The following is a 12295-nucleotide window of genomic DNA, read 5'->3' as shown; positions in this document are numbered from 1 at the left end:
AGAATCTTCTTGAGAAACAGCTCTCTTTGCTTCCACAACTCGCCCCTCAACCTTGTGTGGTCGAGCACACATTGCTGCATGCACCTCTTCAACACAAGAGTGAGTCACAAAACCAAAGCCCCTAGAATGTTACATTTGGGGGGGTCTCTCACTGTGGTAAGGGTCTCCAGTTCCTGTGAAACAAAAAGAAAACAAAAAAATTTTATGGAAACTCTGTACCAAGGATGAAAGTTGTAAAACTGCTAAAGGGTCTAGGTTGTAAAACTTGCTAACGTGCTTTATGACTTCTGTAACTTACTTTCTGAGGAAGAACAGGCCTGCACCAGAAAGATAAGAACTCAAGGCTGGCATGCATGCCTGACCACTGCCTGCTCAGACCCTGCCCTCGCTAGGAATAGAGACAACTACATTATAGCTGTGCCCCTCACCCTTCCTAAAAATCTATAAAGAACTGTTACACTCTTCGTTCAGGGCTCAGAATTTGGACACTGTCCTCTGAGCCTTATTGGTGAATGAACACTCATCTTCTCCTTCACCAGATCTCTGGGCAGTCATTAGGAGAAGGATCTTCCTTGTCCTGCAACACCACCATTGGCCCGGGCAACGAGGTGGACCATGGACCCCACACCCTCCCTGCAACAACCCAATACATAGTCCCTTCCTCTCAGGAAAAGCAGTGGCAGCCAAGGATTCCAGACTTTCAAGTAGCATCACCCAAGCACCTGCACGAAGAACACATGTGAGACCCACACCAAGAAGATATCCTCCAAGAAAGAGAAGGAAAGTGCAGGGGACAGAAAACATCTCGTTTACTGGAAATCCAAGGCCAGACACGGAGAACTGTACCTGGTCCTGTATGGATATTGCAGCCTTCTCATTGGGCATTGGCACCAATGGTCAATGGAAACCCAGCTCTGTAGAGTAATCACAGCTTTGCAGCAGGAACTAAGCACGAACTAAGAATCCTGCAGCAGGAAACCCCTGTGAGAGGATCCCCAAGAATCTGACTCGGGATGAACTGGGGACGGTCTCTCATTGGAAAGATGGGCCAAGAGAAAGAACTGTCTAGACCCATAGAAAGGTGGAGGACGCCAAAAGATGGAGCACGTGGCACAGGCTGGAGCGCACGCAAGAGCAATGCCTCGCAACTGCCACCTGAAGGCGGCAAAGAGTGCACGCTTGGTCGAGGGAGACAGAAAATCCCTAGTTGGCCTAAAATACTCTGTGCCCACCTTCCTTTCTGCTGCTCAGTCATTGAGCCAGTGTGAGGTCCGAAGTGACTGCCAGTAGACAATGGAAATACACTCAGAATCACCTTCATTGGCATCTGCCTGCACCTGCACTTGCCCTACATACAGGGAATGAGCTCCTGCTGAGGTTTCTCTTGCTGCTGTCCTATTGTCCCCTCCACTGGGAAAGTGGCCCCTCAGGATGGGGAGGCTATTCCTACCCCTGCCGGGCTGAGGCAGCCCCCAACTCAGTCAGCCAGCATGAGGGAAGCCAAAGGGACTCACAGAGGTCAGATTCAGCCACACACACAGCCCAGACGGGATCACAGGGAGGGCTCACCGGAAGGAAATCCGACCGGAAGCAGCCCCGCTGCAGGGCACAAGACACGCCCTCCCACCAGAAGACGCACGGCAAAAAGCCACAGCCACAGACACACAGGCACGCACAGAGAAACACTCGACAGATATACCAACCTCGCCCGCTTTTGCAGAAGAGCAGAGGCAGGAAGACTAATTTCCACAGTTTCAAGGCATAAAATTAGTTTTTCACCAATTCCATGGGGTAAAGTCAAGTTTGCCTTTTCTCAAACTGGTAGGGAATTTAGAAAGGAGACAACATTTTCATCCAGGAAAGGAAATCTTGCTTCTTTTTCATGATCACCAATAACTCTGTAATCACAACAAAGATTTCTAGCAGAAATTCACCCCAGTTCCATCAGGATTTCCTTACTCAGTCCTTCCAGCCCATGTGTCTGAAAGCGGACATGATGATGAGAATAACCTGCCAGTTGCTCATCTGCACCAAGTCCAGTGAGAACTAACTTTGAACTGCTCTGATATGATTTCACTTCACCCTGGGTCACTAACCAACCAATTCCTCTAGAAGCAAACCAGACTGCACAGCCAATGCTATCATCCAAAACTGTATCCAAGGGCTGAATCAAGTGACATTTTTTTTTCTTAATTTCTGTAGTGCTTCCAGAGAAACATTGATTTCAACAAAATTAAAAATTCAGGAAGGGTTAATAACTTGTAGTTCTTTTAGTCCTGCTCTTCCTGTAATTCGATCTGGTACATTGAATTCTTTATCAGGACAGTTGCCATCAGTGTCAGCAACATTTTTAGAGAATTCTTCAGAAGGCATTTCACAATAATTTTTCTGTTTACTCCTTTTTTTGTTAAAGCTAGTTGGCATGGTCTTTTCTACAGTCATGAAAGCTACATGAAGAAGATCAATTGGTTCATCTAAGGGAATATGACGGACAACAAGGGTTGCTATAACCATGGAATCAGTGCCCCCAGAAAACAGGATTGGAACATTTTCTTTCTTTCGCAAGTTTGCAAAACTTCATTCAATGCCAGGTTTTCATCCCTAGGTAAACACAAGACACGTCTCTTGACTGCAACACTCAGGACATCAGTAAAGTGCTGAACTACTTCCTCCATGTGTCCATCAGCAAGAAAGACCTGAAGTGTCTCTCTTGTAGTGGGGATGCTGGAAATATTACTGCAGTGAGTCTCTGATGGAGCTGTGGCAACAACATATTTAAAGGGATAATAGGTTTTTTAAGATATACTTTGGCTTCATTTGCTGCCACTGATACAAATGCTGATAAGTTTGCTGACATCTGAGTCAGAATATTAACACATCCTTCAACAATACTCTCCCTAGAAATATATTTCCAAGGATACAATTTTAATACCACATATCTGGAAACTTAAGGAGACTTAAGATCAGTTCTGAAAACTCCAGACGCTAGAAATTCTTGCCAATGATTTGCTACTCCTGATGTTTGGGTACCAACTGAAGAGAGGCAGAAACTCTTGCCCAAATTACTAAAATGCCAAAGCAAGTTGTGGTGACCAAAATAAATCCCTCCCAAAACATACATAATGAGTACATGCTTAATAATATGTGAAAGACCAATGACCTTGAACTTTTGAGAAGAGTGACAAAATGTCAGATTCGTTCTTACAAGAGGAAAGATAATTAAACATAATTTGAGTATCATTCTCTTCAGCTTCAACCTTTATTCCACTAAATACTTCTCCATTCCTTAGGAACCCATTGCCTCTTTCATCTTCCAGGGCCTGGGCAGTGAAAACACCTCTCAAGCGAAGGACGTGGCCAGAAAATAAACACTGGTAGTGAACATCAGACGTTAACAGTTGTTTACTACTACTGGTCCCCGTCACTTAGATTATACAGTAAATCCTCTTTTAAATCTTTACTGAAATTATCAGTGGAAAGGCTTACAGAACAACAAATGCCACTGTTACGAAATATCACATTGATTACTTCTTGATTTTGGTCTTCTCTGAGTTTTTTATTTCTTGGTATTCTTTTTTCAGTTCATCTATTGTGTTTTTGCTTTGAGAAACCATTTCTGTTGAGTCTGCAAGAAAGAATATGTTGCTCTTCTGTTGCTGCTTGTATACTTTCCTATTCTTCTCCAGGTTAGGCAGCTCATCCACAACAATTTTGTGTTCTTTTATCTTGTTGCTTACATCCTCTTTGTATGTGTCGACTCGTCGGTGGAAGCCAGCATGGCGCTGTCCTCTGGGTGCGTTCCCCTGTTGGGCATCTCCACCAAGCACAGGATGCGCAGCCTGTGCAGCTCTCTGAAGCCCCACAGCCTCCTCTGGCACTGCGTATTGAACAGGGAATTCTTTCCCACAGTCTGTATTTTCTACTGCGTTCTGGACGATCTGCTGCTTGCAGGTATATATTTCTGCTTTTCTACTTTCTTTATTCTGTTCTACTCATCCATGTGTTTAATGTTATACCTGTCTCCTGTTTTGTTTACTACAGTTTGCAGGATACGTTGAAGTCAGGAAAAGTGATGCCTCCACACTTGTTGGTTATATTTAGGGTTGCTTTGAGTATTCAGGGTGCATTTTACCTCCATAAGAAAAATAAGTATTGTTTTTCAGGTTTTGGAGAACAAGACTTGGGTTTTTAATAGGAATTCTACTGAATCTCTAAACTGCTGTGGGTAGTATAGTCATGTTTACAATATTGATTCTTCCAATGTATGATCATGGGATATTGTTCCATTCTTGGCATCATCTACAATTTCTTTCATTAGTGTTTTGTAGTTCTCCTTGGAGGGGTGATTCACCTTCTTGGTTAAGTATATTCCTTGGAACCTTATTTGTCCATATAGCCATTGTAAATGGTATCAAGTTCTTGATTTGATTCTCAGGTTGGCTGTTATTTCTGTGGAATAGAAATGGTCTTGATGTTTTGGAATGGTCTTGATGTTTTAACATTCATTTTTTAATATGAGGGTCATATGAGCTGCAAACAGGCGTAGTTTGATCTGCTTGTTTTCTGATTTGGGTGCCCTTTATTCCTTTCCCTTTCCTGGTTTCTCTAACCAGAACTTCCAGTACAATGATGAATAGAAGCAGTGAAAGTGGGCATCGTTGCCTTGTTCTTGGTTCTTAGTGGAATATATTCAAGTTTACCCAATTATATATGTTTTTTCTGTGGACTTGTCATCTGTGGCAATAAAGGGAGAGGAAAAGAAAAAAATGAAACAGGAACAGACACTGGCCCTTTAAATCCCAGAGGAGAAAAGATCAGCATTTGAAATGAAGTGTTCAGGGGTATAACAATGGTTGCCTGCTTCTATTTCAACACCCCCAAGACCAGAAGGAGCAATCCGCAATGAGAACACAGTTCTACAATATTTAAAAGACAGAGTTCATCTTGTCGACCATGTCTCATACAAGATGCATGCAAGCTGTTCAGGAAGCACACACATCTGCCTGCCATGGAGTTGGGAAGGGGTAGATGCTATTGTGCTAAAACCTGAAATCGTTTTACATTAACAGAAAGTTACCATCCAAGTGTTTCCCTCAAAGGTGCAAGCCTACATAATTCTCCAGAGTTCCAACACATTTACGTTAGACTGATTCTCACAGTGCAATTTTTGTTTAAGTGCAGACAGATTTTGGGTGCTTCTTACTCCACAATCTTTCCTGAATTTCCTCACACTGAACATTTTCGACATAAAACTACCCTTGATTTTGTGATACAATGGTATTGTAAAAACTAAGAGGGAAGAAGAAATAAAACCACCTGGAAAATGGACAGAAAAGTCAGCATTAAGGGGAAATGGGCTTTACCTGGGTAAGGCAGTGACAGGTGCTGAAAAAAAATAAAGCCAAAAAAATATTTCCAGAATACATTAAAATTTATTGTTTGATTTTTTAAAAATAAGATTTAAATAGCTACCAACAGATACAACAAATTAATTCTGAGTATATTGCTGATGTAAATTTTAAATGTATTGAATGGTGTTTTAGCCCAAAGCAAAGGAGAACATCTGTTGAGACTTCTAGTGTTCACAGATATATAGAGATATAGATATAGATATAATAGATATATATATTCACATGGGTAGCTTTTTGTTATAAAACAAAACAAGTCTCTCTCTGTGAGTGGAAAGAGACAGACTGATGCACTGATTACTGACTAACTGGCTTGTGTGGTCAAGGAAAACCTCACTGAGAAGGAACCATTTGAGCCAAGGCCTCCAGAGACCCATGCGAACTAGCATGCAAAAAATGAAAGAGTAATCATCACACAAGACACTATGCTGTTGGTTGTCCATACAACATCCAGTTATTCCTTCTTTCTCTCTCTTCCTTGCCATAATGCAGCCATGTGATGAGGAGAAAGCTGGAACCAATCTCTAACCCTAGGGGTGGATCCCAAGTTGTCTAAGCTGATGGTGGCCACCCAACCTCACTTACCAGTGACCAGTTCAGGAAGTCAGGTTTAAGGCATTCAACAGAGGGAATTATCTTGGTCATGGTCATTGTTCCAGGATTAGACACATAAGGTAAGCTGGCCTAAGCAGATTTATATTTCTGTTTGGGGAAGGAAGTTTTTTCCTGTGTCCATGATAGATGTGAACAAAGAAGAATGTTGTCACAATTTCACAGGACTTTATGGCACAGCCATGTCTGGACAATGTGGGAAGCCTGGAGACAGAGCCAATATAAAGAAGAGGCCAGAGCTGGGAGCACTACAGCCAAAAGGAGTCAGAGCCCCGATTATTCCATGTCTGGAGGCTGCTCCACTTCAAGACTCCCCATTCTGTGCAATGAAGGATCTCCTTACTGTTTATGCCAGTTTTGGTTTGTTTGTTTTTTTATTCCTTAGTGTTTAGAGGTTCTTGCTTATGACAATAAAAATAATAGCAGCCAACTTCTCTTAAAAATTACCTTATGCCACCCACACTCATTATATTTGTAATTTTGTTTAATGTTCTTGATAATCTTATAAGTCAAATACCCTATTATACTTATTTGCAACATCTAAATGATTTCCTTCAAAGTCATGTGGGTAGTAAGTGGCATAACCAAATTTGTTGTTGTTGTTGTTTTTCTTCATTTGTTTGAGACAAAGTCTTGCTATGTTCCCCAGGCTGGAATGCAGTGGCATCATCACAGCTCATTACATCCTCCAACTCCCAGGCTCGAGTGATTCTCCTGCCTCAGCCTCCCAAGTAGTTGGGACTACAGGCATGCACCAGCACACCAGGCCATGTTTTCTATTTTTGTAGAGATGGGGTCTCATCATGTTGCTCAGGCTGGTATGAAATTCCTGGGCTCAAGTGATATTCCCACCTTAGCCTCCCAAGTCACTGGGATTACAGGCATGAGGCACCCATCTGGCAGAGCCAAAATTTTTCAGAGCTCAGAGCATGTGCTCTTAACCACTATGATAGTTCTGTTGGGCTGTAGAAATGTATAGCCTGTTTGGGAGAGAGACGACCGACCAAAAAGACTCAGAGTCTAGAGGCTTGATGCAAGAGAGCAAGAGGATTTATTTCCAGCGCAGCGCAGGGGCGAGCAGCACCACCGAGCTAGGGAAGCTGCCGCCCCTGCGCTGCGCTGGAAATAAATCCTCTTGCTCTCTTGCATCAAGCCTCTAGACTCTGAGTCTTTTTGGGCGGTCGTCTCTCTCCCAAACAGGCTATACATTTCTACGGCCCAACATTTGGGGGCTCGTCCGGGATCGGAGAGGCGACCCCTCTTAAAAAGACCAGTGGCACCAGGCTTAGAGGTAGGCAGACTCCGGAGTCATCCTTTATGTTCGTCTCTGTGTTGTATGTGATGTGTCAGTTTTAAAGTTTGAATTTAAAATGACAGGGTGTTGACTCCGTAAGGAGAAGACTCCTCTGGGCAAAAATAGAGGTTTTTTGACCCAGAAAAACTGTCACCCTGGAGGATGCTCCAGGGATTAGGGGTGACCAGGTGGCCTTGGTCGACTCCAATTGTTTGCCTGCAAGCCGTTGCGGGATTGGGCAAGATAACCCTAGGGTAGGATATCGTCCTTTGTCTGCATTTTCGTGTAAAAATAAGTAGCTTCGGTGTTTGTCTGCTTTCTGTGTCGTCACTCTTTTCTCTTTAATTTTCCTTTTCACTTATCCAGGAATTATGGGCCAAGGGAAAAGTACTCCTCTCTCCCTCACTCTGGCACATTAAAAGGAAGTCTGAGACCAGGCCCACGACCTCTCCGTCATCATCCGGAAGGGCCCCTGGCAGACGTTATGTGCCTCTGAGTGGCCCTCCTTTGGTGTGGGGTGGCCCTCAGATAGAACTTTTAACCTTTCTGTTATTTCTGCAGTAAAGAAGAAGATCTTTGCACCACACCCCCAAGGACACCCGGATCAAGGCCCCTATATCATTGTTTGGCAGGACCTCGCCCAAAACCCTCCTTCTTGGGTAAAAGTATGGGTGCCTCAGCCTTCTCTCGCCCTAGTGGCCCAGACGGCACCATCAGATCCAGCTCGGCGACCTCTACCCCTAGCCGATCCCCAGGCAAAATCCCTCCTCCTTCAATCTCCCCCACCCTATCTCCCCCATTCACAGGCACAGGCAGCCCGGCCAGGGCCAGGGACCGCCCAGCCCACGGCCCCTACGGTTGAGGGTCCGGCCCAAGGCACTAGGAGTAGGAGAGGGTTGTCTCCAGATTCCACTGTCGCCTGCCCCCTACGCCCAGTGCCAGTTCCCAACTCTGGGCCAGGGTCAGATGACAACACAGCTCCCCTCCAGCTCCTCCAATATTGGCCCTTTTCCACAGCTGATCTCTATAATTAGAAATCTCAAAACTCGAACTTCTCCCAGAATCTGGGAGACCTAATTAATCTTTTAGACTCTGTTCTTTTCACTCATCAGCCCACCTGAGATGATTGACAGCAGTTGCTTAAGGTGCTCTTCACAACAGAAAAAAGAGAAAAAATTCAGGGGGAGGCGCGGAAGCTGGTTCCCGGGGAGGACGGCAGACCTACTACAAGCCCGAGAACCATCAACCGAACTTTTCCCCTTAAACGGCTGCTTTGGGACTACAATGAGGCTGAAGGTAGGGAGCGTCTCCGGGTCTACCGCCAGACTCTGATGGCCGGTCTCCGTATGGCGGCGCAAAAGCCAACCAATTTGGCCAAGGTAGGAAATGTTCGTCAGGGGCCAGAAGAGAGCCCGGCAGCATACTTAGAGAAAATCATAGAGGCCTTCCGGCAGTACACCCCCATAAATCCCACTATGAAAGAGAGTAAGGCAGCTGTTATAATGGCGTTTGTCAATCAGGCGGCCCCCGACATTAGGCACAAGGTGCAGAAAATAAATAAATTGGGTGAAAAGACTCTGCAGGACCTGTTAAAAGTGGCGGAAAAGGTCTATAACAATAGAGAGACACCAGAAGAAAGGTTAAAAAAGATCAAGATAAAAAATAGGAAATTCCAAGCTAAAAAAGCACAAAAAGCAAACAAAAAAATGTCTAAAATCCTGCTAGCCACCACAAGAGGGGGGAAGATAGGGTCAAAAGATAGAAAAAGGCCCCGGCAAAAAAGGCTAGGCAAAGATCAATGTGCCAATTGCAAAGAGCATGGACATTGGGCCTGAGAGTGCCCCAAAAGAAAGGGGGGCGAAGACTTAGAGGTCCTAAAAAAGTCACGGTTGCAGGACAGGTGATAGACGAATAAAAAAGATGGGGTTCGGTCCCCTTCCCCAAACCTAGGGTAACTTTGCAAGTAGAGGAGAACCCAGTCAGCTTCCTCATAGATACAGGAGCAGAACATTTGGTACTAATAAAAGACATAGGAAAATTGTCCAGTAAGACCAGTTGGGTGCAGGGGGCAACAAGAGCCAAACTATATCGGTGGACCACGTGGCAGAGAATGGATTTGGGTTCAAAATAAACTTGCCTACCCTGTTCAACGAGGCCCTCCATGATGACCTTAGATTTTTAAAGAAGGCTCGACCTCTATATGAAGGGTGTAAGGCGGGGCGAGCATGGGAGTGGACTGTGCAAATGGAAGACGCTTTTCAGGCCCTGAAGGCAGCCATGCTAGAAGCCCCGGCCCTACCACTCCCTGATCCTACAAAAGAGTTTCACCTGTTCATAGACGAAAAGAGGGAAAATAGTCAAGAGAGTACTCACGCAGTCCCTGGGACCCTGAAAGAGACCGGTGGCGTACTTGTCAAAAAAAAAACTAGATCCGGTGGTGGTGGGGTGGCCAGTGTGTTTGCGAATTATCGCGGCCAGGGCCCTGTTGGTCAAAGATGCTGATAAGCTCACCCTATGGCAGCGGCTGCAGATCACCACCCCGCACACCATAGAGGGGGTTCTGAAGCAGCCACCGGGACGGTGGATCACAAATGTGAAGCTGACTCATTACCAAGGACTTTTGCTGGACGCACCCCGCATCGAGTTCCGGGCCCCTGCCACCTTAAATCCGGCTACGCTTCTGCCAACCCCCGCTGCAGCCGCACCTAAACGTGATTGCCTTGAGATCCTAGCCAAGACCCAGACGACCCGTAGAGACTTAAAGGATCGCCCCCTTCCAGGTAGCGACCTGACTTGGTTCACAGACAGAAGCAGTTTCATCCGGGACGGACGCAGGTACGCAGGGGCGGCCATAGTAGATGACCAAGGTAAACTTATCTGAGCGGCACGCCTTCCGCAAGGGACATCTGCTTAGAAGGCAGAACTAATAGCGCTGACAGAGGCTCGTAGCCGGGCCCGAGGAAAAAGGCTGACGGTGTACACTGACAGCCGCTATGCCTTTGGGACTGTGCACATACATAGGGCCCTCTACAAAAAAAGGGGCTTCATCATGGCAGAGAGAAAGAAAATTAAGCACATGTCTAAAATACTCCACCTACTAGAGGCTGTTTTGCTGCCAAAGGCAGTGGCGGTAGTCCATACCCCGGGACACCAGAGCGGGGATTCCGTGAAAGCACGGGGCAATCGGAGAGCAGACGCTAAAGCTAAGAAGGCTGCAAAAGACACTCTGCAGCCAAACATCCTACACCTTAGCCTGCCACCCCCAGGCATGGGACGGTTGCCTCCTCTGCCGGACTATTCCAGTGTAGATGAGGTCTGGGCCTCAGAGCAGCTACGTAAAGATGGCTGGTTGCGGGACGAAGGGCATCGCCTAATAGTGCCAGAACTCTTAAGACACCACCTGTTAAAGCACCTGCATCAGACCACACATCTAAAAAAGAGAAAGATGCTGCAACTGCTAGACACTGCTCAACTAAGGTTCAAGTCACAAGGATGGGTTCCAAATGACATCGTCAAAAGTTGCCGAGCCTGTCAGGTCATGCAGCCGGGGAGGACCAGAGGGACCCATGCAGGTATGAGGGAAAGGGGGAGGCAGCCAGGACTATTTTGAAAAGTAGATTTCACAGAGGTCAAGCCTAAAAAATACGGGTACTGATATTTACTGGTCATAATAGATACGTTTTCCAGATAGGTAAAAGCCTTCCCTACAAAAAAAAAAACAAAAAAAAACAGCTTTGAGAGTAGCTAAAAAAATATTTAAAAAAATAGTCCCCAGGTATGGACTGCTAAAAGGGATAAAATCAAATAATAAACCTGCGTTTATCAGTCAGGTTAGTCAAGGGCTGGCCCGGGCTATGAGAATAGATTAAAAATTACATTGTGCATATAATCCCCAGAGCTCTGGGCAGATAGAGCAAATAAATAAAACAATAAAAAAAAACCCTGACTAAATTGGCCCTAGAGACTGGCAGAGACTGGGTGACCCTCCTTCCCTTCGCCCTGTTCCAAGCCTAAAACACCCCTTATCACTTGGGTTTAACCCCTTTTAAAATAATGTACGGCACACCCCCTCCTGTAGTTCCTAGGATGAGCCCTGAGGCTCTTCCGGGACATCCCAAAAAAGTGTTACAAGCGGTGCAGGCTCTGCAACGTGTCCACAGTCAAGTATGGCCAGGCCTCCACGCTATCTACCGGCCTGAGGAGGAGGGTGCCGGACACCCGTTTCACCCACACCAGCCAGGGGACTGGGTGTGGGTGAAACGGCATAACAACAAAACCCTCGAGCCAAGGTAAAAGGGCCCCTATCAAATTATTCTTGTTACCCCCACTGCTCTTAAGGTCGATAAAATAGTAGCGACCTGGCTACACCACTCCCACGTGAGACCTGCTAATAAAAAAAAAAAGACCAAGAGCGGTGCCAGGACCAGTAAAAAGCAACTGTAGACCCGAAAAATCCTCTAAAGACCAGACTGACCCAAGTGGCGGCGACAGCCCAGGACCGCTGACACAGACTTGGACTGGGGTTGTGGCATCTAAAGATTGACTGGGTGACAAACATAAACGGGTCGCAGTGGGGGGTTGGTTATTGTGTTTTGGGGATGTTGTGTTTTTAGTCCAATGTTTTAAAGATAAAAACCTACAGCTATACTTACCTCCCCAAACCCCCACCAACCCCATAACCTTACATGGGTCTAAAGATTACTGTATAATAGTGTTAATGTTCCCCAAAATAATATACCACACTAAAAAAACAATGTATGAGGGCATAATAAGGCAAAGAGTCACCAACTTAATTTTTTTTAAAAAAAGAGAGCCCTTCACAGCCATAACCCTGGCTACTCTTTTGGCTTAGGGACAATAAGAGCAAGAACTAGTATCTCTTCTCTGACAATGCAGCAAAGAGGGTTTAATACTCTGAGGGCAGCTGTTGATCCGAGGTAGTGCTCCAAAACCAGAGGGGGTTAAATCTAGTATTCCTCCA

General features: G+C 45.5%; 2 pseudogenes; both read right to left on the bottom strand.

Moving 5' to 3' along the window:
* Positions 1 to 1552: 1552 nt before the first annotated feature.
* Positions 1553 to 3513, bottom strand: LOC105868665 (asparagine synthetase domain-containing protein 1 pseudogene; annotated as a pseudogene).
* An 11-nt stretch (positions 3514 to 3524) lies between these two features.
* Positions 3525 to 3814, bottom strand: LOC142865766 (ASNSD1 upstream open reading frame protein-like; annotated as a pseudogene).
* Positions 3815 to 12295: the final 8481 nt, after the last annotated feature.

Source organism: Microcebus murinus, chromosome 32 (genome assembly GCF_040939455.1).
Source record: "Microcebus murinus isolate Inina chromosome 32, M.murinus_Inina_mat1.0, whole genome shotgun sequence".
Lineage (NCBI taxonomy): Eukaryota > Metazoa > Chordata > Mammalia > Primates > Cheirogaleidae > Microcebus > Microcebus murinus.
The sequence above is the reverse complement of the archived record's forward strand: the minus strand, read 5'-3'. Positions and strand labels throughout refer to the sequence as shown.